We start from the raw sequence: 24,279 nt of genomic DNA, 5'->3' as shown, positions 1-24,279 counted from the left end.
GAACGTGGATTGGAAGAATCGTTAAGAACTTGATCGGAGTTTTCGAGCCTTTCTACTACACGCCTGATCCATGGTCACTCTGCCACAGAGCGAGGAACAAAGAACTCAGGGTCTGGAAGGTAGGCGCCAGGAGAGTTTGTTGCTCTGTCTGGCGAAATTGCTGGCAGTAGCGAGCCCTCAATAAATATTTGTTGAGTAAATAAACGACTGCATGAATGGTGAATGAACTAAAATTGTCGTTAGTACTGTGTCCTTGGGAATACAATCTTGTGCCACTAAAATTAAACATGTGAGAATTTGGAATTGTTAAACTACATAAAGTAGGGGAAGATTAACTCACTTTGCCTATTTCTTCTGATAAGAAAAGTATTAGTCTTGCTGGGGCACCAGAATATAGTTTTCATATTTTTTAAGGTTAAGATCACTGGTCTATTAGTCTTTTCAGTAATCAGGAAAATGCAAATTAAAACAGAGATACAGTTTCACTCAGACTGGCCAAAAATTTAAAGCCTGTTAAGACCAGGTGTTGGTAAGGATATGAGGAAATCCCTGAAATGATGTTATTAGTGTAAATGTTTCACTTGGGAGTGCAATTCAGGAATATTTAGCAAAACCACTTCCGGATATATACCCTAAAACAAAGTTTTTCATGCTGCAAGTTAGAACCCATTGGCAAATTGTGAAATCAATTTAGTGGGTTGCAACTAGCGTATTTTCTTCTTTCTTTTTGAAATAGAATTTTAAAAATAAGAGTAGTGTGAGTATTGTTTCCTGAAGCGCTTGTGCCTGTCTGTGTGTATGCTGTGTAAAACGCGTACTTCTTATTGTGCTTCACCATCAACAAAGTTTCCAAGATACTGTCCTGGAGAAGGTACATTATGAGTCTTGTACTGATGCTCTCTCTCCTTTATTCGTTCAGCTGAGGCTTGCCAACACCCATGACACCAGGCACTATTCTGAGAACTGGGACATAAAGCCCATGAAGTTGACATTCTAGTGGAGGACTGGAAGTAAACAATAAGATAATTTCAGGTGTGATAACTTCCAAGAAGGAGGAGAGATGGATAGGAAATGAAAGAGGTACCAATTCAGAAAATAGAAACAGAAAACAAAAAAGAAAATAGAAACAGGAAAGGAGGTGTTATCTGATCAGGAACCTGAATAAAAATAAGGGAGGAAGCCATAGGAAGATGAAGGAAGTGCTGGTATCAGGCAGAGTGAACAGAAGCCCAGTAAAGGACCATACTGGACTACAGAAAGCTAGGGAAAGAGAGGGTGAGGGGACAGATCACATGGGGCTTCCCTGGCCATAGGAAGAGGTTTGGATTTTATATCAGGTATGATAGGAAGGATTCTGATGAAGACAAGACCCAATCAGACTCCATGGGCTGTGTGAACTATAAACTAAAGGGGGGCAAGAGTGAGACACTTACGAGCCCCTGGAGGAAAAAATGATGGCTTGGACTAGGGTGATCGTGGGATGGGGGGAAGTGGTCAGATTTTAAGATGTATTATTTTGAAGGTGGAGCTAACCAGACCAGAGGAGTGGATGGTTCATTCACAGTAGTATTTGTGTATCGTAGTAAAATATTGCCAACAACCTAAATGGCCCTCAGAAGGGAAATGGAGACATGAACAGTGGTGTATTCATACAATAGAATTTGAAGTGTTCAAAGGAATGGCATAGCTTGCTTGCATCAATGTAAGTAAATCTTAAAGTTGAATGGAAAAGCAGATTGCAAACATTTCTGTAAAGTATACCCCTTATGCAAATTTTAAACACAAAACATACATAAGTTGCGAAAGTATATAAAGACATGTGCAGTTGGAATAGGATACAGGTTAACTCTGAGGAGGGAAAGATGGAGGAAGGAGGGGAGGGTCAGGTCTTCAATGTATGAAGCAAATATGGCAAAATGTGAGTGGTAGATGCATAAGTGTCTTTTATATTTTCACTTTCTGTGGGATTTTTTTGTATCTGAAACATTTTATGATAAAAAACTTTAATTTTGAAACATTTGTTATGTCAGTCAAGATATATATTGTAGTGTTAAATATGCGGTCCCTTTATAGGGTCCTATAAATTGGAATACGAGCTAGTCTTATAATTTTAGCCATCTCATAAAGGTTTTATGTCACTATGTTAATCATATACAGGTAAATATGTTCATTTTGAACGAAAGACACAAAATGAGTAAGAATGGAAATTCAGTGTGCAGAGATGAGGGCGCAGGCCAGAGCAAAGGTAATAGGTACATACCTGACATTTCATAAGCACACACCTGACATACACAGACAGGATCTGGTACGAGGGCTATAAATACAGCACATACTCAGTAACTACTTATTACGAGCCAGAATGATTGTAGGAGGAATGTTAAATCTGTAAAACATTCTAAAATACCAGTCTCCTGTTAAAGAGCTTTGAACTCCTCAGGCTGTTACGAACTTTCAGGATGGTTGTGTGCTGTCCCATAGCTTTTATTCACTTTGCACAAAGAATTCCATTTCTTATTATTAAGTATGATACTTGACCCTGAGGTTCTGAGCACTAATAACAAGGTGAGCTCAAGTCAACCTTGACCTCTAGATGTTTGGTTTTAGGACAAAGAATGCAACAATTACTAACATGTTATCACTTTTAGATGGATTTCAAAACAAAGCTAATGTCCCAGTAGGTGTGCTGCTCTAGTCCCACACACCTTTCCTTCTTTCAGGCAATGTAACTGGAACCCAAGCTGCTCTGTAAACAAGAGACCTTCAATAGCTGCCACACACCCAGGAACAAAGGACTGGGGAGAGTTGTCATTGTATTTGTGGATACAGGCAGGTTGCAGTCTGTCAGGTGACTTATTTTAAATAACCCCCTAATTATCGATCTACACGCCCCCCTCCCCCCACCCCCACTCCCACGCCCCACCCCACCGCACCCCACGCCTGCTTTCAGGATGCACAAAGGCAAGAAACCCAAAAGGTCTAAGTTACCCTTCTGCAGCCAGAAGCCACTCTGCAGGAGGGCCCAGCCCATGACCACCCTGGCTCAGTCAGATCCACAAATCCTACCCCACCAAACCATATTGGTATGTTTGCTTTTAATCATACGTCAACACCATTTTAAGTAGGTCAGTTTGCTGACATCTGACACCCGATGCGAGAATGGAATATGGAACCATGAATACAAACCTGGCCATTTTTAGGGAGAGGAAATATTTGTTTTCTCATGGATAAGCATTGTCCATTGTGAAATACTTGATTGCTAGTGTTAGAGCACCATTAAACACTGGATGAGATAAAGTCAAGTTTTAATTACTGAATCAGTCGGTTCCAACATTATGGACACTGAATTATAACTACAACCTAACTCTGCCTACATTTTTATGATCCAGACTCCCCTTTAACTTGCTCTCCTTCCATAATTTTTTAAAAAATTTGTACTTAGCAAGGTTTTTGTTTGTTTGTGCTCAAGAGTTTTGGGGTTGTTTTTAATTTGATCATCCCCCCACATACACTGGAAACAACTGGAGTGTACCAAAGAAAAAGGTGTGAAGATTTTCTAGTTTTTGCTACATAGACAACTTATTGTAAACTGTCCTAGGTGTGAATTTTCCAGATCATTGATTTCTTCTTCAGATCTGTTCCTCTTCAACAACTCTGTGGAAAGAGAATTGCTGTAGAGAGAGGAAGTTTAACTGTTAGCTTAAAGGAGACTTGAGGATTGACTATAGATTGGTTAAAAATTGAAGATATTGGCCAGGGCCCCAAGGAAGAGCCTAATCTGAACATTGATCCGTAGAGTTCAAAACCAGTCCACCAGCAGTCCTTAAAAAGTTAAACAGAGAATTACGATATGATCCATCAGTTCCACTCCTAGGTATATACCCAAAAGAATTGATGCAGGGACTCAAAGAGAAACTTGTACACGCATGTTTGTAGCAGTGTTATTAACAATAGCCAGGAGGTGTAAATCATACAAATGTCCATCACCAGACGAATGGATAGAAAAAAGATGTGGTATGTACCTACAATAGAATGTTAGCCTTAAAAGGAATGAAATTCTGAGACATACTACAATATAGATGAACCTAAAGAGCATTATGTTAACTGAAATAAGCCAGACACAAAAGGACAAATATTATATGAAGTACCTAGAGTAGAAAAATTCAGAAACACGAAGTAGAATAGAGGTTACCAGGGACTGAAGGGAAAGAGGGAATTAACGTTTAATGCATGCAGAGTTTCTGTGTGGGAAGATGAAAAAGTTCTGGAAATGGCTAGTGCTAATGCTTGCACAACACTGTGAATGCACTTAATGCCACTGAATTGTACACTTTTAAATTGTTAAAATGGTAAATTTCATGTACATTTTACCACAATTTAAAAATAAAAAAATAGCAACAACAGCTCACCAAAAATCTGGATTCCACAAGGACTCATGGGGTCAGGTTAAAGGCGCGGGGAGTGAGGAGCAAAACCACGTTCCCATCCCACCCTCTCCCAGATTTCTAGACAGAAAAAATTACCGTGGAAAATGTGATAGAATTATTAATAGTTCAAAAAGTCATCATAATTCACAGCTCCTTTTTGCTACAATAGTGTTTCAAGATTGCAATTTTGGGGGACTTTCCTGGCAGCCCATCGGTTAGGACTCGGCGCTTCCCCTGCAGGGGGCACAGGTTCGATCCCTGCTCGGGGAACTAAGATCCCACAAGCCGCACAGCGGGTGGCAGGGCGGGCGGGGGGGGGGGGGGGGATTGCAATTTTTTTAATAAAAATAATTTTCATGATCATGACACATAATACCCCTAACTCACAAACATGTCCTCTCTTCATGGGCCACCAGGAAGAAACAAGGAGAAAACACCCAGCACTGTCAGTCTGGCCAGGGTGTACAGAGGTCCAGCCTTGGGAGAACCAGCACGCTTATCCCTTGGTGAGTGTCCCCCAGTGTTAAAGGAAATGACCCTGACAGATACTCAGGCTAGACTGGGAATCTCCGGGACCTATGGATTTGGGGCCCAAAGGGATGTTTTGGAGTAGGACACAATGATTCCACTCAAATGGTCTTTAAACAGGCTGATGAAACTTGTGCCTCCTGGGGTTGTAACTCAGAATGGACTGCTCCCTTTGGCATTTATTGAAAGAACTGTAAAAGTGGGCGGTGGGAGAGGGGGTTCTTTTCCTGTCTCAGTAAGACCAGCATCTGCAACTACGAGTGCCACCAAACATCCTCATTAATGACTGAGGAGATGATGAGGTGGTGTGAGTAGTACTATAGCAAGGAGCTTTGCGGAGTATCACTACCAGGCAGTGGCGCAGACTACCAGGCACCAACAGGTGCAATACAGACGATTTAATGGCAACCAAGGCGATCACAGGAACCCGTTGGGCTAGAATTGCAAAGGCCTAAGGAGTTTAGGTTGTATCCTGAAAGCAATAGGGTTTTGAGCAAAGGAACAATATAGGAAAATTTGCATTTTAGAAAAATCACTCTGGAAGGATAAAGAATGCACATGAAGGGGACAAGGAGGCTGGATGCTGGGGAAACGGGAAGCTATTCCAGCTATCTAGGACACAGAATGATGAGGGCCTAAATTAGTATTGTTCTGGTGGGATTAGAGGGAGGGGTGAGCATAAAACAGGATGTAAGAGATATTTAGGAGGTCAGAGAGAACAAGAATATAACCAGTGGGAGAGGAGCATAAAATGGTAGGATTAAAAAGGAGATTTAGAGTGCTGTCGCTAAAAGAAAAAACATCTCATTGATGTCCTCGAAAAACAAGCCAATGAACTACATTCATAATGCTCTGTAAATTTGGAGATATATTTTGAAAGCTATCTGAAAAATCAAAAACCATGATTATAATTCCAATAATCAAATAGCAGTTAGAAGTAGAAGTGCAACATTGGTCCTCCAGTTGAAATTATATAATTACTAGGGTTATAAAAAAGTATAAGACAGATCCCACATTAGTGTACTTTGCTCTGTCTATAGATATCCACCATGTACCCGGTGCTTTACTAACATATATTAACATAAGGCATGAAAATAGGGGCTCTGGTTTTCTTGGGGCAAGGCTCATGCTTAGCTGATCTCATCCCTATAATTACTTTAATTCCTAGAAATTTATTTTTTAAATTTCCTCATTAACTAATAGATACTTATATACTTAATATACTTACATACTTTCATACACTTTAAAAAGTAGTTAAATAATAAATATCTAAATAATATATCAGCAGTGTTGATGGTGGTTAAAGGTACCATTTATTCCATAGGTTGTAGAATGGCAAGAAAGAACTGTAGCAGAACTAGAGATGAGATGATAGTGCCAGGAGGTTGTGAATTTAGACTGAGAAGCACCTTTGACATTGCTCCATGATACTGTCTCTTGATACAGTAGTTATGATTTTAGGCGCTTTATTTTAAAAGTTAGGAACAGGAATATAAGTTTCTGAGTAGAAAAGTGATATTTGAATCATGTTGGTCTGGGGTGTCTTTGAAACTACACAATGGAAAGTTATGGGCTTGGCAGGCTCAATGATAAGAGCTAAAATGTACTGAGCAATTACTATATGCCAGACATGTACTCATTTAATCCTCACACCAATCCTATAAGGCAGGCTTGGTTCATTCTCTCTATTTTATAGATAAAATACAAAAACTGAGAGGGATCAACTTGCTCAAGGTCCTAGAACGTGTGGTGAATGGCAGAGCTGCTGTTTCAACCCCGACAGAGCCCACACTCTACTGTTATATTGTACCTGACAGCATCTGAATACCCAGCCCCACCTGCTTAAGCATCATGTTTGATACCAGGTGATAATGTTCCCCTGCTCCCAGCCACCACAGATTAGACACCTGAGATAGCGGCCACTGATCCATAATACCTTAGTGGTCCCAGATACATACATTCACATACACAGGTGAATTTAAGCCAGTCATTTTCTTTCTCTTAGCTTAGTTAATACCAAGAGATAACACTGGCCAATGGTGGGATTGAAGGCAAATAAATGATGCTCTGAGTCCACGGCAGACCAAAGATTACTATGAGCCAATGTTATGAGGGAGCAAAAGAGACCAAATGGCCAGTAAGAAAAGAGGGTTGCTTAGAGAAGCAAGAAGAAGTATCCAAAACTCAAAAATTTAGAAACTGTACAAACTGCCTGTCTTAGTTCTAACAAAGATACCATAGACTGGGTGGCTTAAACAACATTTATTTCTCATAGTTCTGGAGGCTGGGAAGTTCACAATCAAGGTGTCAACAGATCTGGTGTCTGGCAAGAGTCTGCTTCCTGATTTGCAGGTGGCCCTCTTCTTATATCCTAACAGTGGAGAGCAGAGATAGAGAAGCAAGCTCTCTCATATCTCTTCTCATATCTTCTTCTTCTCATATCTTTTCTTCTAATGGCACTAATCCCATTCATGAGGGCCCCATAACCTAATTCCCTCCCAAAGGCTCCACCTCTAAATACCATCTCACTGGGGATTAACAACATACGAATTTCAGGGGATGGGGGCCACAAACATTCAATCCATAACATTGGCTTCATAAATTCCTAATTGGAAATTGGTAAAGCCTGGTTTTTCTAGTTACTGTCTTTCAAAGTAAGAGTCTGAAAGATCTAGTCTACTTTGTAACCAGAGTTGTTATGGCAATCCCATCTCTAGGATAAGAGCTTGGTCAAGCTGGGTCTGTTTGGACTCCTCTTTTTCAGATTAGAGACTGGAAGGCTGGGTGTGGTGTTGTATGGGGATCCTGTGGCTGCTGTAAGAAATTACCACAAACTTTGTGTCTTAAACAACAGAAAGTTATTCTCTCAGTTTTGGAGACCAGAAGTCTGAAATCAAGGTCTCAGCAGGACTGTGCTCCCTCCAGGAGCTCTAGGGGAGATTCTGTTCCTTGCCTCTTGTAGCTTCTGATTGCTGTCCTCATTCCTTGGTTTATGGTTGCTCACACCAGTCTCTGCCTCCATCTTTGCATGATCTTCTCTGTGTCTGTGACTCCTCCTCTTGTGTCTCTGATAAGGACACTTGTCATTGGGTTTAGGGCCTACTTGGGTAAACCAGGATGATCTCATCTCAAGATCCTTAACTTAATTTAATTACATCTGTAAAGACCCTTTTTCCAAATAAGGTAACATTTACAGTGTTTGGGTACTAGGACAAGGACATATCAATCTTTGGGGGGAGGGGGAGCACCACTTCTTTTCCTCCTTAGTTTTCTAATTTATGTTTGATGGTTGAAGAAAAAATTATAACATGTCTAATATGGGTCTAAATTTATATGGTGGGAATATTTAAAACAATTATCAAATGGGAGCATAAAGGGATATAAAAAGAAATAAAGTTTCTATATACTTCACTTGAACTGTTGAAATGAAAACACAAGCAGATTGTGACAAATTAGGTATAATAATGTATACCTAGAGCATACAGTACTAAAGATATACAAAGAGACGCACTATAAAATATTGTAAATAAGCCAAAATGGAATTCTAAAAAATGTTCAAGTAACATGGGAAAGCAGAAAAAACAAAATGGCAGATTTAAGCCCTGATATATCATTACATTAAATGTAAATGGCTTAGGGGACTTCCCTGGTGGTCCAGTGGTAAAGAATCCGCCTTCCAATGCAGGGGACGCAGGTTGGAACCCTGGTCGGGGAACTAAGATCCCACATGCTGCGCACACCACAACCACTGAGCCCACGCACCTCAACTAAAGAGCCCACGTGCTGCAAACTATAGAGCCCATGCACTCTGGAGCCCGCATGCCACAACTACAGAGCCCACGCACCACAATGAGAGAAAACCCGCATGCCACAACTAGAGAGAAGCCCACATGCCACAACTAGAGAAGCCCACACGCTGCAACGAAGATCCCGCATGCCACAACTAAGACCTGAAGGAGCCAAAAATAATAAATAAATAAACGTAAATGTCTTAAATAAATCAATTAAAAGACAGATCGGCAGAGTAGATTCTTGAAAAACAGCCTAACTCTATGCCGTCTATAAGAAACTTACTTATAAAAAATTATCAGATGAAAAAAGATACAGCATGCAAACATTAATAAAAGTAGGAGTGGCTATATTCATATCAGATAAAGGAGACTTCAAAGTAAGTAAAATGAACAAAGATGGAGAAGGACATTGTATAACGATAAATAGGTTAATCCACCAAGAACAGTAATCCTAAATGTGGAGGTACACAACAATAGAGCTACAAAATATGAGAAACAAAAGATGATAGAAATGGATGGAGAAATAAACCCATATTATAGTTGGAGATTTCAACACTCCTCACTCAATAAGTGATAAAACTAGACAGAAAATCAGCAAGGATATAGAAGAACTCAACACCACCAACCAACAGGACCTAATCAACATTTATATAACACTCCATCCAACAACGGCATAATACACATTCTTTTAAAGTGTCCAGGGACTTCCCTAGTGGTGCAGTGGTTAAGAGTCCACCTGCCAATGCAGCCCTGGTCCGGGAAGATCCCACATGCCGCGGAGTTCGAGCACTGGTCCGGGAAGATCCCACATGCCACGGAGCAACTAAGCCCGTGTGCCACAACTACTGAGCCTGCGCTCTAGAGCCCACGGGCCACAACGACTGAGCCCACGGGCCACAACTACTGAAGCACGCACTCCTAGAGCCTGTGCTCCGCAACAAGAGAAGCCACCGCAATGAGAAGGCCGCGCACTACAACAGAGTAGCCCCTGCTCGCCACAACTAGAGAAAGCCCACACGCAGCAACAAAGACCCAGTGCAGCCCAATTAATTAATTAATTAATTAATTAAAATAAAGTGTCTAGAGGAAGTATTCCAAGACAGACCATATCCTGGGTCATAAAATAAACCTTAAGAAATTAAAAAGAATATAAATCACAGACAGTGTGTTGGGTAACCTTATGGGAGTCAAACTAGAATTAAATAACAGAAAGCTAAGAGGAAAATCTCCAAATTCTTGGAGACTAAACAACACACTTATAAATAAGTCATGTGTTAAAGAGGAAGTCTCAAAGAAAATCAGAAAATAGATGGAACTTAATGAAAATGGAAATAGAACATATCAAATTTTGAGGGACACAGGTAAAGAAGTGTTGAGAGGGAAATATATAACACTAAATGCATACATTAGAAAAGAAGGAAAGTCTCAAATCAATATTTTATTAAGCTCCCACCTCAAGAAAGAAGAACAAATTAAACTCAAAGCAACCAGAAGGAAAGAAATAATAAAAATTAGAGCAAAAATTATGAAACTGAAAACAGAAAAGCAATAGGGAAAAATCAATGAGACAGAGATGGTTCTTTGAAAAGACCAATAAATTTGACAATTCTCTAATAAGACTGATAAAAAGAGGTTAAACAATTTCCAATGTCAGAAATAAAGCAGGGGATATCACTACAGACCCTGCAGACAAGAAAAACATAATAAGGGAATACTATCAACAACTCTGCACACATATATTTGACAACTTAGTTGAAATGACCAGTTTCTCAAAATACCATGACTTGCCCAATATGAAATAGATAATTTGAAGATCTTATAACTCAATGTAATTGAATGTGTAATTTAAAACTCCCACAAAAGACACATCCAAGCCCACATGGTTTCACTGGAGATTCTACCAAACGTTTACAAAATTAAGACAAGCTACAGTTTGGGAGAAAATATTTCCAAACTGTGTATCTGGGAAAAGACTAGTATCTAAAGTATACAAACAACTCTCAAAACTCAACAGCAAAAAAGCAAACAATCCAATTTGTGTGTGTACAAAACACATGGTCATTTCATAGAAAAAAAATATATATATGATAAATAAGCACATGAAAATAGTTTGGTATCATTAGCTATTAGGGAAATGCAAACTAAAACCACAATGAGATTAACACTATATACCTATCAGAAAGGTTGAAATAAACAATGGTAATACCACCAAATGCTGGTGAGGATGGAGAGAAGCTGGATCATATATTCCTAGTGGGAATGTATAATGACATAGACACTTTGGAAAATAGTTTTGACAGTTTCTTAAGAAACAAAATATGCAGGGGGGGCGGGTATGATGAATTGGGAGATTGGGATTGACATATATACACCAATATGTATAAAAAGGATAACTAATAAGAACCTGCTGTGGGCTTCCCTGGTGGCACAGTGGTTGGGGGTCTGCCTGCCGATGCGGGGGACACGGGTTCGTGCCCCGGTCTGGGGGGATCCCGCATGCCGCCGAGCAGGTGGGCCCATGAGCCGTGGCCGCTGAGCCTGCGCGTCCGGAGACTGTGCTCTGCAACGGGAGAGGCCACAGCAGCGAGAGGCCCGCGTGCCGTGGGGAAAAAAAAAAAAGAACCTGCTGTATAAAAAAATAAATAAAATAAAATTCAAAAAAAAGAAACAAAATATGCAACTACATAGGGCCCAGCAATTGCACTCTTGAGCATTTATTCCAGAGAAATCAAGACTTATGTTCACACAAAAACCTGCTCATGAATTTTCAGGAGCTCTATTCATAATAGTAAAAAACTGGAAAAAAAATTCAGATGTCCTTCAGTGGGAAAAAGTTTATACAAACTATGGTATATCCATATCTTGGAATACTACTCATCAATAAAAAGGAACTACAGATTAATGACAATGTGGATTAATTATGAGAATTATGCTGGTGAAAAAAGCCAATCCTAAAAGGTTATAGACTGTATGATTCCATTTATATAACATTCTTGAAATAATAAAGTTATAGAAATGAAGAACAGATTAGTGGTTGCCAGGAGTTAAGGAGGAGGTGAGGGCAAAAAGGAAGTAGGCACAGGTATAAAAAGGCAACATGAGGAATCTCTGTGGTGGCAGAAATATTCTGTATCTTGACTGTATCAGTGCGAATCTCCTGGTTGTGACATTGTACTATAGTTTTGCAAGATATTACCATTGGGGGAAACTGGGTAAAGGGTAGATGGCATCTCCGTTATTTTTTATGACTGCATGTGAATCTACAGTTATCTCAAAATAAATAAAATGTTTAATTAAAAAATAAAACTGTTAAGCTTAACAAAATACTGAGTAGTTATCTGTAAAATAAAGGTCTAAAATAAAAATACTGTCCCTAAAGCAGGCCAATTAACTTTTTTGCAAAAATACTGTCCCTAAAGCAGGCCAATTAACTTTTTTGCAAAAATACTGTCCCTAAAGCAGGCCAATTAACTTTTTTGCTCCAGTAATGGTGTAGAGCTCCTATAGGACCAACACTCTTGGACAAAAATATAAAAATCAGTTGCCCAAAGGCACTAGAGAGTGACCAAAATCAAACAGGAACTGCAAAGATGTTTATAGTTGGAAAAAGGGAATAGCTGTGTGAATTTCCCATTTTTATGTCCTTTTACCTGAAGGCAGTCCTTAGTTGACACAAGACAGGGTGGCTAAAACTCCAATAGAATCCTGCAGTCTTACTGGTTTGAAGAACCAGAGTTTGAAATGGAAACAGCAACTGGAAACTGAGGGGAAATCTCAAAAAGAAGAGTCATAAACGGGTTGCCTCAAACTCTGCATGTAAATTCTGCCCAAATCTTTGGCTGATTCCTAAACTACATGTGCATGAGAGATCCAAGAAGTTCATCCATGGCTAAAAAAACTAAGCAGAGATTTCAGCTGCTACCAACTGCGAGGGAGTCTGAGTGTGGAGTTTGAAGCAGGCCCAGTTAACCTCCTGTTAAAACAAATAATCAAGACTCTTTGGAAGAACAGAACAGAATCCAAAGTGTCTACAATGATTATTTATAATGTTTTGAATAAAACCCAAAATCACTAGACAAGGGGGAAAATACTCATGACTCAGGCAATCAATGCAGACTGACCTCAAGATTCCCCAGATGTTGAAGTTAGCAAAGAAAGATGACAAAACAGCTATTATAACTAAGCTCAAGGACATAAAGGAAAATATCTTGTAATAAATAAAAGCTATCAGGAGAGAAATCAAAGTATACAAATTGAACCAAATGGAACTTCTGGATTTGAAAAATAAAATAGGGAATTTCCTAGTGGCGCAGTGGTTAAGAATCCGCCTGCCAATGCAGGGGACACGGGTTCGAGCCCTGGTCCGGGAAGATCCCACATGCCACGGAGCAACTAAGCCCGTGTGCCACAACTGCTGAGCCTGTGCTCTAGAGCCCACGAGCCACAACTACTGAGCCCGCGTGCCACAACTACTGAAGCACGTACGCCTAGAGCCCTGCTCCATAACAAAAGAAGACACTGCAATGAGAAGCCTACACACCACAACGAAGAGTAGCCCCTGCTCGCCGCAACTAGAGAAAGCTCGCATGCAGCAACAAAGACCCAATGCAGCCAAAAATAAAAATAAATAAATTTATTTTTAAAAAGAAAGAAAAAGAAAATAACCTAAATAAAATATCTAATGGATAGACTTAAGATTGGAGATGATGTCAGAATAAGTGAGCATAAAGATAGGTGATTAGAAATTATCCACTATGAAGAACAAAGAGGAAAAAAGATTGGGGAGAAAAATGGAAAAAGAATAGAAAAGGGACTTAGTGACCTATAGAAACAATATAAAAAATTCTAATATATGTGTAATCAGAGTCCTAAAAGGAAAGCACAGAGAGAATGAGGCAGGAAAAAATAGTTGAAGGAATAATAGCTGAAAATTTCCCAAATTTATAGATTCAAGAAGCTCAGCGAACCCCAAGCAAGAAAAATACAAAGAAAACCACATCTGTGATGTCCTTCGTAAATTTTCTGAAAACCAAAGATGAAGAGAAAAATCTTAAAAGCTGTTAAAATATATATATTATATACAAGAGAATACAAATGACCACTGACTTCTCATCAAAAGTAATTTGTATTTCCAAAGTCTGTGTTTTAGCATAATGCAATTTAAGCACAGTACCAGCTAGAAAAGACAGTATAAGGATCATGCCCATGACATGAGGCCCTTAACAGAATTATCAGGAAGTTTTTCTTCAGTCCACCCTTCAAAATAGATCAAAGAACCAGTTACTCCACAGTGAACTGACTAAAACCTACTTACTTAAGAAAACTAAAACTGTGCCTTCATTATATAAATAAATAAATATTAACACCAGGTAGTCATACCAATCCTTAAAAAGCCAGGGTAAAAAGGACTGGTAGCAGAGAGTTTAGAAAAAGGAGAGCTGATTAAATTGGATTATCATCCTGATAGCCCCTTTTCTAATCTCTTTTCAATGCTGCCTCCCTGGGGGTTTATTTTCTTTATATTCTTGGATAACAAAGTGTTACTTTCCAGGTGATATCGACCTGATCTAGGACTAGAGTCAGATGACTTAAAAGAAAATTTATAACCCTCCTCAGGATCAAGATCAATGTAGAAAAAAAAAAGAAAGGTAACAATAGACATTTCTGAAACTGAAGTTTCATCAGAGACATTCAAACAAATGAACTTATAGATGTATTTTAAAGCTACCTTCACAATGGTTGGAAATAGAAAGCAAACATCAAATAAAAAACATAAATCAGAAGTGGAACTGAACAGGTTATACTGACTCTTATAAAATTTAACAACCTATAAGGATAAAAACCAAAGATAGAACCTCTTAGAATGGCTGTATTCTCAACAACATTTTACATTAAAGTTATAAAACCTGATTCTTACAATGGCACTGGACTGAAGGTCTTAAGCCTTTGAATTCTCTAATCTCTATTTCCTGTCCTGACTTCTCTTCCTAACGCTAAACTTCCATTCACCAGTGTCTCATGGTCACAGGAAGTATGTTATTGAAGGGCATTTTCCTAACTTCAGTATTCCCAGCACTGTTGTCTTATGTTTTGCCATAACTGTATAATCCTTCTACTATTACTAATTAGTTTTCTTTACATTGACTCACACTTGTTTTACTTGTATAAAAATTAAAATTATAGCTACAACTGGAAAAACAGTATAATTGGCCATCAATAAAATGATGGATAAAATATGAAACATGATTATTAAATTCAACTAGATTTTATTGTCTTCTAAAGTCTGAGACATGATCTCTTGGACAAAACAAAAAGTGTGATGTTAAATAACAACATCAAACTGAGGCTTTCTCATTGATATAAGAAAGACTTTTAAAGGATTAAAAGAGAACTGAGAGTTATGGTGTTGATAATGGCAGAATAACCAGCACTAGAATAACTCTCCCACAGATAACAGTCATAAACTGTGGATAAAATGTAATTAACTATTTGAAGATACTGGAGAGAGGCTGAAGCAAGCAAAAACGGGAGGGGCCTTCAAGCCTTAAAAGAAGGGAACTATACTCACTGGATGAGATCCACTCATACAGAATATTCCCATGTCTAGGGGAGCTAGAACTCAAGCAGAAATCTGCAGTCTTACTGGCTTGTGGTATTAGGCTAAAAAGCTAACAGAGAGGGGGCTGCCCTGGTGGCGCAGTGGTTGAGAGTCCGCCTGCCGATGCAGGAGACACAGGTTTGTGCCCCGCTCCAGGCAGATCCCACATGCCGCGGGGCGGCTGGGCCCGTGAGCCATGGCTGACGAGCCTGCGCGTCCGGGTGCTCCGCAACGGGAGAGGCCACAGCAGTGAGAGGCCTGCGTACCGCAAAAAAAAAAAAAAAATAGTGGAATTGAATTAATCACACCAATAATTACAGCAAATGTAAATGGACCTAACAAACCAACTAAAAGACTGGAATTGTCCAACTGAATAAAAAAGGAAGACCTAACTATGTGCTATCAATGAAAGACTCCCTTTATTTTATTTCATTTTTTTTTATTTTTGGCTATGCCACATGGCATGTGGGATCTTAGTTCCCCGACCAGGGATTGAACCCATGCCCCCTGCAATGGAAGTGCAGAGTCTTAACCACTGGACCTCCAGAGAAGTCCCCAAAAAGAGACCCACTTTAATACAGGACAAATTAGACTTCGAAACAAAATGTATTACCAGAGATAAAGAGGAATATTTTATAATGATAAAGGGATTGTTTCACCAGGAAGGCATATCATTCCTAAATGTATATGAACCTAATAGCAGAACTTCAAAACACATTTAAAAAATCTGACAAAGCTAAAGGGAGAAATAAAGAACAATTGTAGTTGAAGATTTTAACATCCCATCTCAAAAACTGATAGAATTAGACCAACACACACCCACACACCAAAAAACTAGGATATGGAGAATTTGAAAAACACTATTAAGCAACTTTACCTAATTATATAATTAACATTTATAAAACATTTCATCCAGCAACTGTAGAGTAGCAGAATGCATGTTCTTTTCAAGTGCAAATGGAACATTCATCAAGATACACATTATTCCAGGTTATGAAATAAGTCTCAATACACTTCAAAAGGAATTGCCATTGTACCTAGTCTATTCCCTGACCACAAGATAATTAAATTAGAAATCAACATCAAGACATCTAGAAAAGTCTCACATATTTGGAAATTGAACAGACAGCACACATCTAAATAATGCATGAGTCAAAGAAGAAATCACAAGGGAAAAAAGGTTTTGAACTGGATGTTGAAAGTACAATGCAGGTATCCCCCACTTTCCGAAAGTTTGCTTTACAACCTCTTCGCTTTTACCCGTTTTCCACACTGGAAAGAAAGCCAAAGAGGATTTTCACTTTTACAAAAAAAAAAAAAGGTGAAAAATGAAAATGACGTACAGCACTTATTTTGCAGCCAGCCGCAAGCCACCATTCTAGAGGTGGCACTGCCAACCTCCTTCCCCAGGAACTACACTCAGCATCTCAGCATCAAGCCGCCACAGATTTGAATTGTGTCTGTGCTTTATCTCGATTTATTTTGTGCACCAGTTAGCAAGAAGTGTTAAGGTAATTGCTTTTTCACTTCACACCATTTCGGCTTGCCAAACGTTTCATAGAAGCGCTCTACTTTCAGATAGCGGGGGGGGGGAAACCTGTATCAGAACAGGTGAAATGAAACAATGGCAATAGAAATCGGAATGGTGATTGCCTGTGGAACGTGGAGATTGCCTAAAAGATGGCACTGAGGGATGACTAGGAAAGATGTGACTTTATCAGACTGTTTTTGAGGAACAGTGGTTCCATCATATCCTATGACTCCCAGTGTCATATCTCCAGCCAAGACCTTTCTCTGAACTCCAAACTCGTATATTAAATCAGCTACTTGATGTCATTTTGAATATAACATGTCATAATAGATCTCCAATTCCCTCCTCAAAAAGCCACTCATCTCCAGATCTTTCTACCTCAGTAAATAGCATCATCATCTACCCAGGTGATCAAGCTAAAAACCAAGTATTAGTCGATAGTCCCCTCTATCCCTTGTTTCTCCCTTCTAATGTGTCACCAAATACTCTTGCTTTACTTCCACAAATATATCACAAATCCATCCACTTTTCTCCATCGCCACTGCCATTGTTCTAGTGTATACAGGGGACACGGGTTCGTGCCCTGGTCCGGGAGGATCCCACATGCCGCGGAGCGGCTGAGCCTGCGCGTCCGGAGCCTGTGCTCCGCAACGGGAGAGGCCGCAACAGTAAGAGGCCTGCGTACCGCAAAACAAAAACAAAAACAAAACAATCCTTCATTAGCTTTCCACTGCTCCAGCCCTGCCGAACTCCTCCATCTCATCCTATACCAATGGCCCCCCTTTGCTCAACGTGATTCAGCCACGGGAACCTCAGGCTCATAACCACCTAGAGTTCTTCGCACAGGCTATTCTGTCTGCTTGAAAGGACCTTTGTACTTTGATTCCTTCTCCTCCTTCAAGTCTAAGTTCAAATGTCACCTCCCCTAGGCCCTGTATTACATTCAGAAAGCCCTCCCCTCCACCCTGTTATGTTCTATGCCAGGACCCTATTGTCTTCACAGCCCCTCTCAGAATCTGAAGTTTTCATGGTTGTTTACAATCTGTCTCACCCACTACTCCCAACGTACGCACACACATATCCAAAACCTACCCAGAATGTAAACTTTAGGAGAGCAGAGACCCGGTCTTTTTTTTTTTTGATCTTATTTTACTTATTTAATTTTGTACAGCACGTTCTTATTAGTTATCTATTTTATACATATTAGTGTATATATGTCAGTTCCGATCTCCCAATTCATCCTACCACCCCCCGCTGCTTTCCCCCCTTGGTGTCTATACGTTTGTTCTCTATACTGTGTCTCTATTTCTCCCTTGCAAACCAGTTCTGGTCTGTCTGATTCATGGTCCTCATCTTAGTACCATGACTGATACAGGGGTTCAGAACATGTCACCCCAAAATATGCCACTCTGGCATTTATTTTTCATTAAAGGTACTGGAGAAACAGCCAGTGCAAGGACACTGACTCTCCTTTGTCCCCTGAAAGTAGAAGATAAATCTCCTGTGATAAAAAAGGACTAAAATAATGCCATTTGCAGCAACATGGATGAACCTAGAGATTATCATACTAAGCTAAGCAAGAAAAAGAAAGACAAATATCATATGATATCACTTATATATGGAATCTAAAATACAACACAAATGAACATATCTATGAAACAGAAACAGACTCACAGACATAGAGAACAGACTTGTGGTTGTCAAGGGGGAGGGGGAGGGAAGGATTGGGAGCTTGGGATTGTTAGCGCAAAAGTTTGTGTGCCCGACGCAGAGTGAGGCCAAACAAGCTGAAACGTCGGACTTTGGAACACAGAAAAAGGTTTATTGCAGGGCCCATGCAAGGAGACGAGTGGCTCAGCCCAAAAAAAACCCCCGAGCTCCCCAAACACTTTCACCAAAGCATTTTTAAAGGCCAGGTGAGGGAGGGGGGGGTCGCAAGATATGTGATCAGCACATGTAAAAGTCTCTAACTGGTTGATGGTGAGGTAACAGGGCGGTGTCATAGGGGTTAACATTATCTATCCTTAGGCTCCAGGAGGCCTGGGGCTATGTACTCAAGGTCATCAAGTAGTTAACATCTTCCATTTGGTGGGGGGGTTTTCACATCTGTAAAACAGCTCAGGAATGTGCATCAAATACTGTTATCCAGGTACTTCAGAGAGGAGCTAAAGCGGAGGATATGGGGGAAGGCTATTCCATAGGGTCCTGCTCCGTTAGTGGATTGGCAGATGCAAACTAGTATATATTGGATGGATAAACGAGGTCCTACTGTATAGCACAGGGAACTATATTCAACATCCTGTGACAAATCAGAACGGAAAAGAATATATATATATGTACAACTAAGTCACTTTGCTGTACAGCAGAAATTAAAAAAAAAAAATCTCCCCTGTGAAAGGTACCTTCCCTGTACCTGGAGGGTAGAAGGCATCCTCACCACAAGATACAGGGAATCTAGGGCCAAAAAGACTAGATAAACAAATCTTGGTACTTCCTCACCATTTACTACTTCTAGCCCAAACCTGTTTGTCTCGTCAGTTCTTCACAAATGTATTGTTTCTTTGTCTAAAAGTTAGAAAAGCTTCCTGCTCTGGTCACGTCTTTCAGTCTCTTATCTTTGTGGGGCTTTTGTATATAGGAACAGAATTAAATTTTCCTCTTGTTTATCTGTCTTTTTATTACAGGGGAGTCTCATTCAAGAACCTAAGAAGGGTAGAGGCAAAATTATTTTTCCTCCTCTACAGTGATGTATAGTAAATGTTGAATAAGTTAAGATAACACCTGGGGATGCCAGGACAGCTAACTGAGAGTTTCTCGGTTATAGTACTTATAACAAACCTATTTGGACAGTCTCCTTTTTGTTAAAACCTAGCAAGGCTTCTTTCCTTTCAGTGAAAAAGAGGTTACATTTGTCACTTTCATTTCTGACAACTGTAAAAAGGAGAAATCACCCAACACAGCCTGGGAGGAAAAATAAGTCTCTGGACTAGGATTTTGTAGGCTCCTATAGATAGGGAGGGGAAGAGCGAAAATAAAAGATGGACAAAGAATGAAGGAGATGTATGGAGCGGCTGAATCATCTCCCTGCCTCTGGTCCCACTGCCAACTGCCCACTCACCCACCCAGATTCTTCCCGGTCAGCGAGCAATTTTAACACACACACAACCACATAGTTCCCCTATTTGCAATACCTCAGGGGCTCTCCATCTGCTACTGAATAAAAATTCAAGAATTTCAGCCCAGCTTACTTACGTATTGGTTTTTATTTGTTTGCCCTTCCCAATGACTGCCTGTTTTTCATTCCCTCTTAAAACTCCCACCATCCACCATCTACTCTATCACTTAGTGTTCTTTTTTCCCTTTTCCAAGACTTGGCTACATTTCTCCAGGAACCCATGTAGCCACCCTTACAGGCACTCTTTCTCACTTCCTCTGCCCAAGCTAAAGATGCCGGTGTACCTGGGGCTTGTTCTAGATTCCCTCCTCTATCCACACACTCTCCGTGACCACACCCAACATGCTTGCCTCTTTTCTCTCCTTTCCTCCTCTACTCACCCTTTTTTGGGCCAAGTCTTTAGAGTTAGGGTGTGTCTTTCTCTTTAAAAGAAAGGTGAGGGGCTTCCCTGGTGGCGCCGTGGTTGAGAGTCCGCCTGCCGATGCAGGGGACACGGGTTCGTGCCCCAGTCCGGGAAGATCCCACATGCCGCGAAGCGGCTGGGCCCGTGAGCCATGGCCGCTGAGCCTGCGCGTCCGGAGCCTGTGCTCCGCAACGGGAGAGGCCACAGCAGTGAGAGGCCCGCGTACCGCAAAAAAAAAAAAAAAAAAAAAGAAAGGTGAACAATTTCACAGGCGGAGTGAGGGTGACACCCGAGCAGTATATTTGTCTATACCCTTTCTCCCTACAAGCTGGGCCGCCCTAGAATTGGCAAAGCCTCCCCAACCCAGCTACAAATATCTCCCTCTGCCGCCTAGTTTTTTCACCTGGCCCCAGGCTAACTCCTTTTCTCAGAAGGTGGGCCACAAATAGCAATGAAGAAACAATAGGTATTCTTTTGTCTTAAGTGGTTTATTTGCATTTTGAAAAAACTTCCTTCCTACCTTCCTTCCTTCCTTCCTCTGTCTCAAAGAGCTTTTGTCTCACCAAGAAATGTCCTCTAAAAAAAAAAAAAAAATGTCCTCTGAGAGGTCATTTTCTATCTCACTTTCTAGACTTAGTTAGGTGTTCCTTTTCTGAGCCCCCATCAAGACATGTTTTGTTTTCCACTCTCTCCTCCGCACCACAGCCATTAAGATCCTTGAGAACAGGGACTTAGTGTTCCAATGCCTAGCACAAGAATGGCAAGGGACTTTCATTTTTGAGTGCAAACTCTAAGAGATTGGTAGTGGTTGCCTGGAGCACTGAGAATGACCACGATCCTGGGGGCGGGGGCGGGGGGGGGCGGGTAGAGAACAGCAGCCGCCCAACTCTAGAGCTTAATAGGAATTGTTGGAGCCCAGAGTAGGCTGCCCCCAAATGTGCCTCAGTAGCATATTCATTGTTTTGAATTAAAGTTACTTAAGAAATGGCCAGGGGGCTTCCCTGGTGGCGCAGTGGTTGAGAGTCCGCCTGCCGATGCAGGGCACACGGGTTCGTGCTCCGGTCCGGGAAGATCCCACATGCCGCGGAGCGGCTGAGCCCGTAAGCCATGGCCGCTGAGCCTGCGCGTCCGGAGCCTGTGCTCCGCAACGGGAGAGGCCACAATAGTGAGAGGCCCGCGTACCGCAAAAAAAAAAAAAGAAAGAAAGAAAGAAATGGCCAACATAGAAGGGACACTGTGACCCTCTTTTCTTTCTCCCTGAAAGCAGGAAATAAATCTCTCACGTGAAAGGTATACTTCTGATAGGGATTGAGTAGGATAATCAAATAGCTTAGAAACCCCATTAGGGGATTGTAGCTAGAGAGGGAACTTTAGGGGGCTTTGGGAGACCACAGTAAGATTAATGGTCACTCAAGAAAGTAATGGGAAAATGCTGAAACAATGTGGGCTTGCTTGTCTCATGAAGCAGAACAAGTCACTTAGCATCAAAGCCTTAACAACAAAATTGGTTTGGTTAACAACAAAATCAAGCTAACTTGATTAGCAACAAAATCGTGCACCAGAAGCACGAGACAAGCCCCAAAACAATAAAACAATGGTGGCAGGCATGAGACCTACATCCTGCCCAGTGAGCTCAGTAAGTTAATGACCCTCAAAACATGCTCTTTGACCCCTAGGACATGCCCTTTGCACAATTCCCTAAAAACAATAAAACAATAGTGAAGAATAAGACTTACAACCTTCCCAGTGGTGTCATCAAGTTAATGATCCCCAGCACATGCTCTGTGCACACAAAAAACAATCATTTATAGAAAGGTGACGTTTCCAAATGAAAGACCCTCATGGTACTGAGACCTGAAATAATTTTTCCAATGTGCCGTGACAGTCCTGACCTGACCACGTAGGGACAAACAACCCAACCTGGAGGAGGAGCTGATGATGGAAACGTGATGTCTACTCAAGAAAGATAAAGAAGGTCTTCTCCCCCCACCTTCCTTTGATTATAAAACTGTAACCCACTAAGTACTCGGGGCAGCGCAAAGCTTGCCTGCCTGCTTGTAAGCCTCACAAGCGTCCTGTTCTAATAAATCACTTCTTATCTGTCACTTTGCCTCTCGCTGAAATCTTTCCGTCCTGAGACATAAAGAACTGGGCTCCTTGGAGCCCAGAGAAATGACACCCAACGGTTTCACCCCACCTCTCCCTTCAATTCCACTATCCCCCCTTTGGGCTACTTATTTACCAACCTCCAGGTGACCAGGGATTTGTCATTACCCTCAGGAACTTTTTACGCCCTTGCAAATGACCCATCTAACAGTTTACCTTCAGATTTCCTCAATCAGATTCTCTTGATCTCCAAATTCTTCTCACACCTCAGAACAGCTCCGCTCTCAGAATGGTCAGCTCTAACAGCATGACTCAAGACCACTCGTGTCCTCTCTGCAGCTTTCTCACTCCCTTACTTCCACAAGGCCTGCTTTATATTTTATCAAACGTGCCGTCATTTGACTCTTTCTTTTCTTGCCCTCTGGCAAGTTGGACAGAGCTTTCATCACTGGCCTAGACCTCACAGTCACTGCTTCCCTCTCTCTAACCCCTAGCCTGAGCGCCTCACCCCTTTGGCGGCTGCCCTTAAGGCCTCCTCTGGCAGCTGAGCACTGTTGTAAAAGATCAAAGGATGATGAAACTAGTCATCATTTTAGATGTATGACGGCTAGTTTCAGCTAGATTTTCAATGCCCTCAGTTACTGCTTTATAGGGTTCCAAGTCAGCTCCTTCATTAAATCCCACCAAGGCATACCCAAACCACTCACTCCTTTTATCACACCTTTTACTCTACTCTTACCTTCTTTTCCGGCTGAGGATTCCACCTCCTACTTCAGGCAGAAAAAAGATGCAACTTCTCGCCTAGTTTCCACCAACAAACACTTCTGCGGTTTCATCTATTCTCAGTTAACCTCATCTTCTTTTGTTCGAGACTGTTTTTCTGTCTGTGGTTTAGATCAATGTTCTCTGAGTGTGGCTCCCAACCTGCAGCTTTGGCCAAGGCCTTGGAACTTGTTAAAAATGCAAATTGTGATTGGCCCCGCCCCAGACTCGCTGAATCATTCGCTTTAGGGATGGGCCCAGCAGGCTGTTTTAACCAGCCCTCCAGGCTATTCTGAGGCAACTGAAGTTTGAGAATTACTTTTTTGTAAACCTGCTCTTTCATATATCTGCATTCTCTTTTTTCGTGTAATATTTCCTCTGGGAATTTATTCTGTTAAAAGAAAAAGAGACAACAGCCTCCAGATGGAGTCACTTGCGCTACGCTCCACATCAGCAAACCAAGACTCGGTACCTAACCTAATTGCAGTTTCTGCCTCTCCCAAGAATGTAACCTTTAACTAGCGAGTCCGGAATTGCCTGGTCAGTACTAATGAGGTAATCCACCGGGTAGACCCCTTCCATCCCCCATGGGAAGGTGACCTTGCCTGAAGCACTGCGTCCTTTCCTTATCCCTGCCCCTTTCTACCCTTTTTTTTTTTTTTTTTTTTTTTTTTTTTGCGGTACGCGGGCCTCTCACTGCTGTGGCCTCTCCCGTTGCGGAGCACAGGCTCCGGACGCGCAGGCTCAGCGGCCATGGCTTACGGGCCCAGCCGCTCCGCGGCATATGGGATCTTCCCGGACCGGAGCACGAACCCGTGTTCCCTGCATCGGCAGGCGGACTCTCAACCACTGCGCCACCAGGGAAGCCCCCTTTCTACGCTTTTGTACAGCTCCTCGGAGTTCCTCTCTATCTACCTATCGGGATGCTGCCCCGATTCATGAACTGTTGAATAAAGCCAAT

The 24,279-nt window shown here is 41.2% G+C and overlaps 1 protein-coding gene across 1 annotated transcript in view; it reads right to left on the bottom strand.

Moving 5' to 3' along the window:
- The window catches only part of CDCA7 (cell division cycle associated 7), a 37,215-nt gene extending 13,768 nt beyond the window's left edge, over positions 1-23,447 (bottom strand). Inside the window, exon 1 of the mRNA XM_079924440.1 lies at positions 23,296-23,447. The gene's annotated coding sequence lies outside the window, so the exon portion shown is untranslated. The remainder of the gene's footprint in view (positions 1-23,295) is intronic.
- Positions 23,448-24,279: the final 832 nt, after the last annotated feature.

Source organism: Stenella coeruleoalba (genome assembly GCF_951394435.1).
Source record: "Stenella coeruleoalba genome assembly, chromosome: 6".
Classification (NCBI taxonomy): Eukaryota; Metazoa; Chordata; class Mammalia; order Artiodactyla; family Delphinidae; genus Stenella; species Stenella coeruleoalba.
The sequence above is the reverse complement of the archived record's forward strand: the minus strand, read 5'-3'. Positions and strand labels throughout refer to the sequence as shown.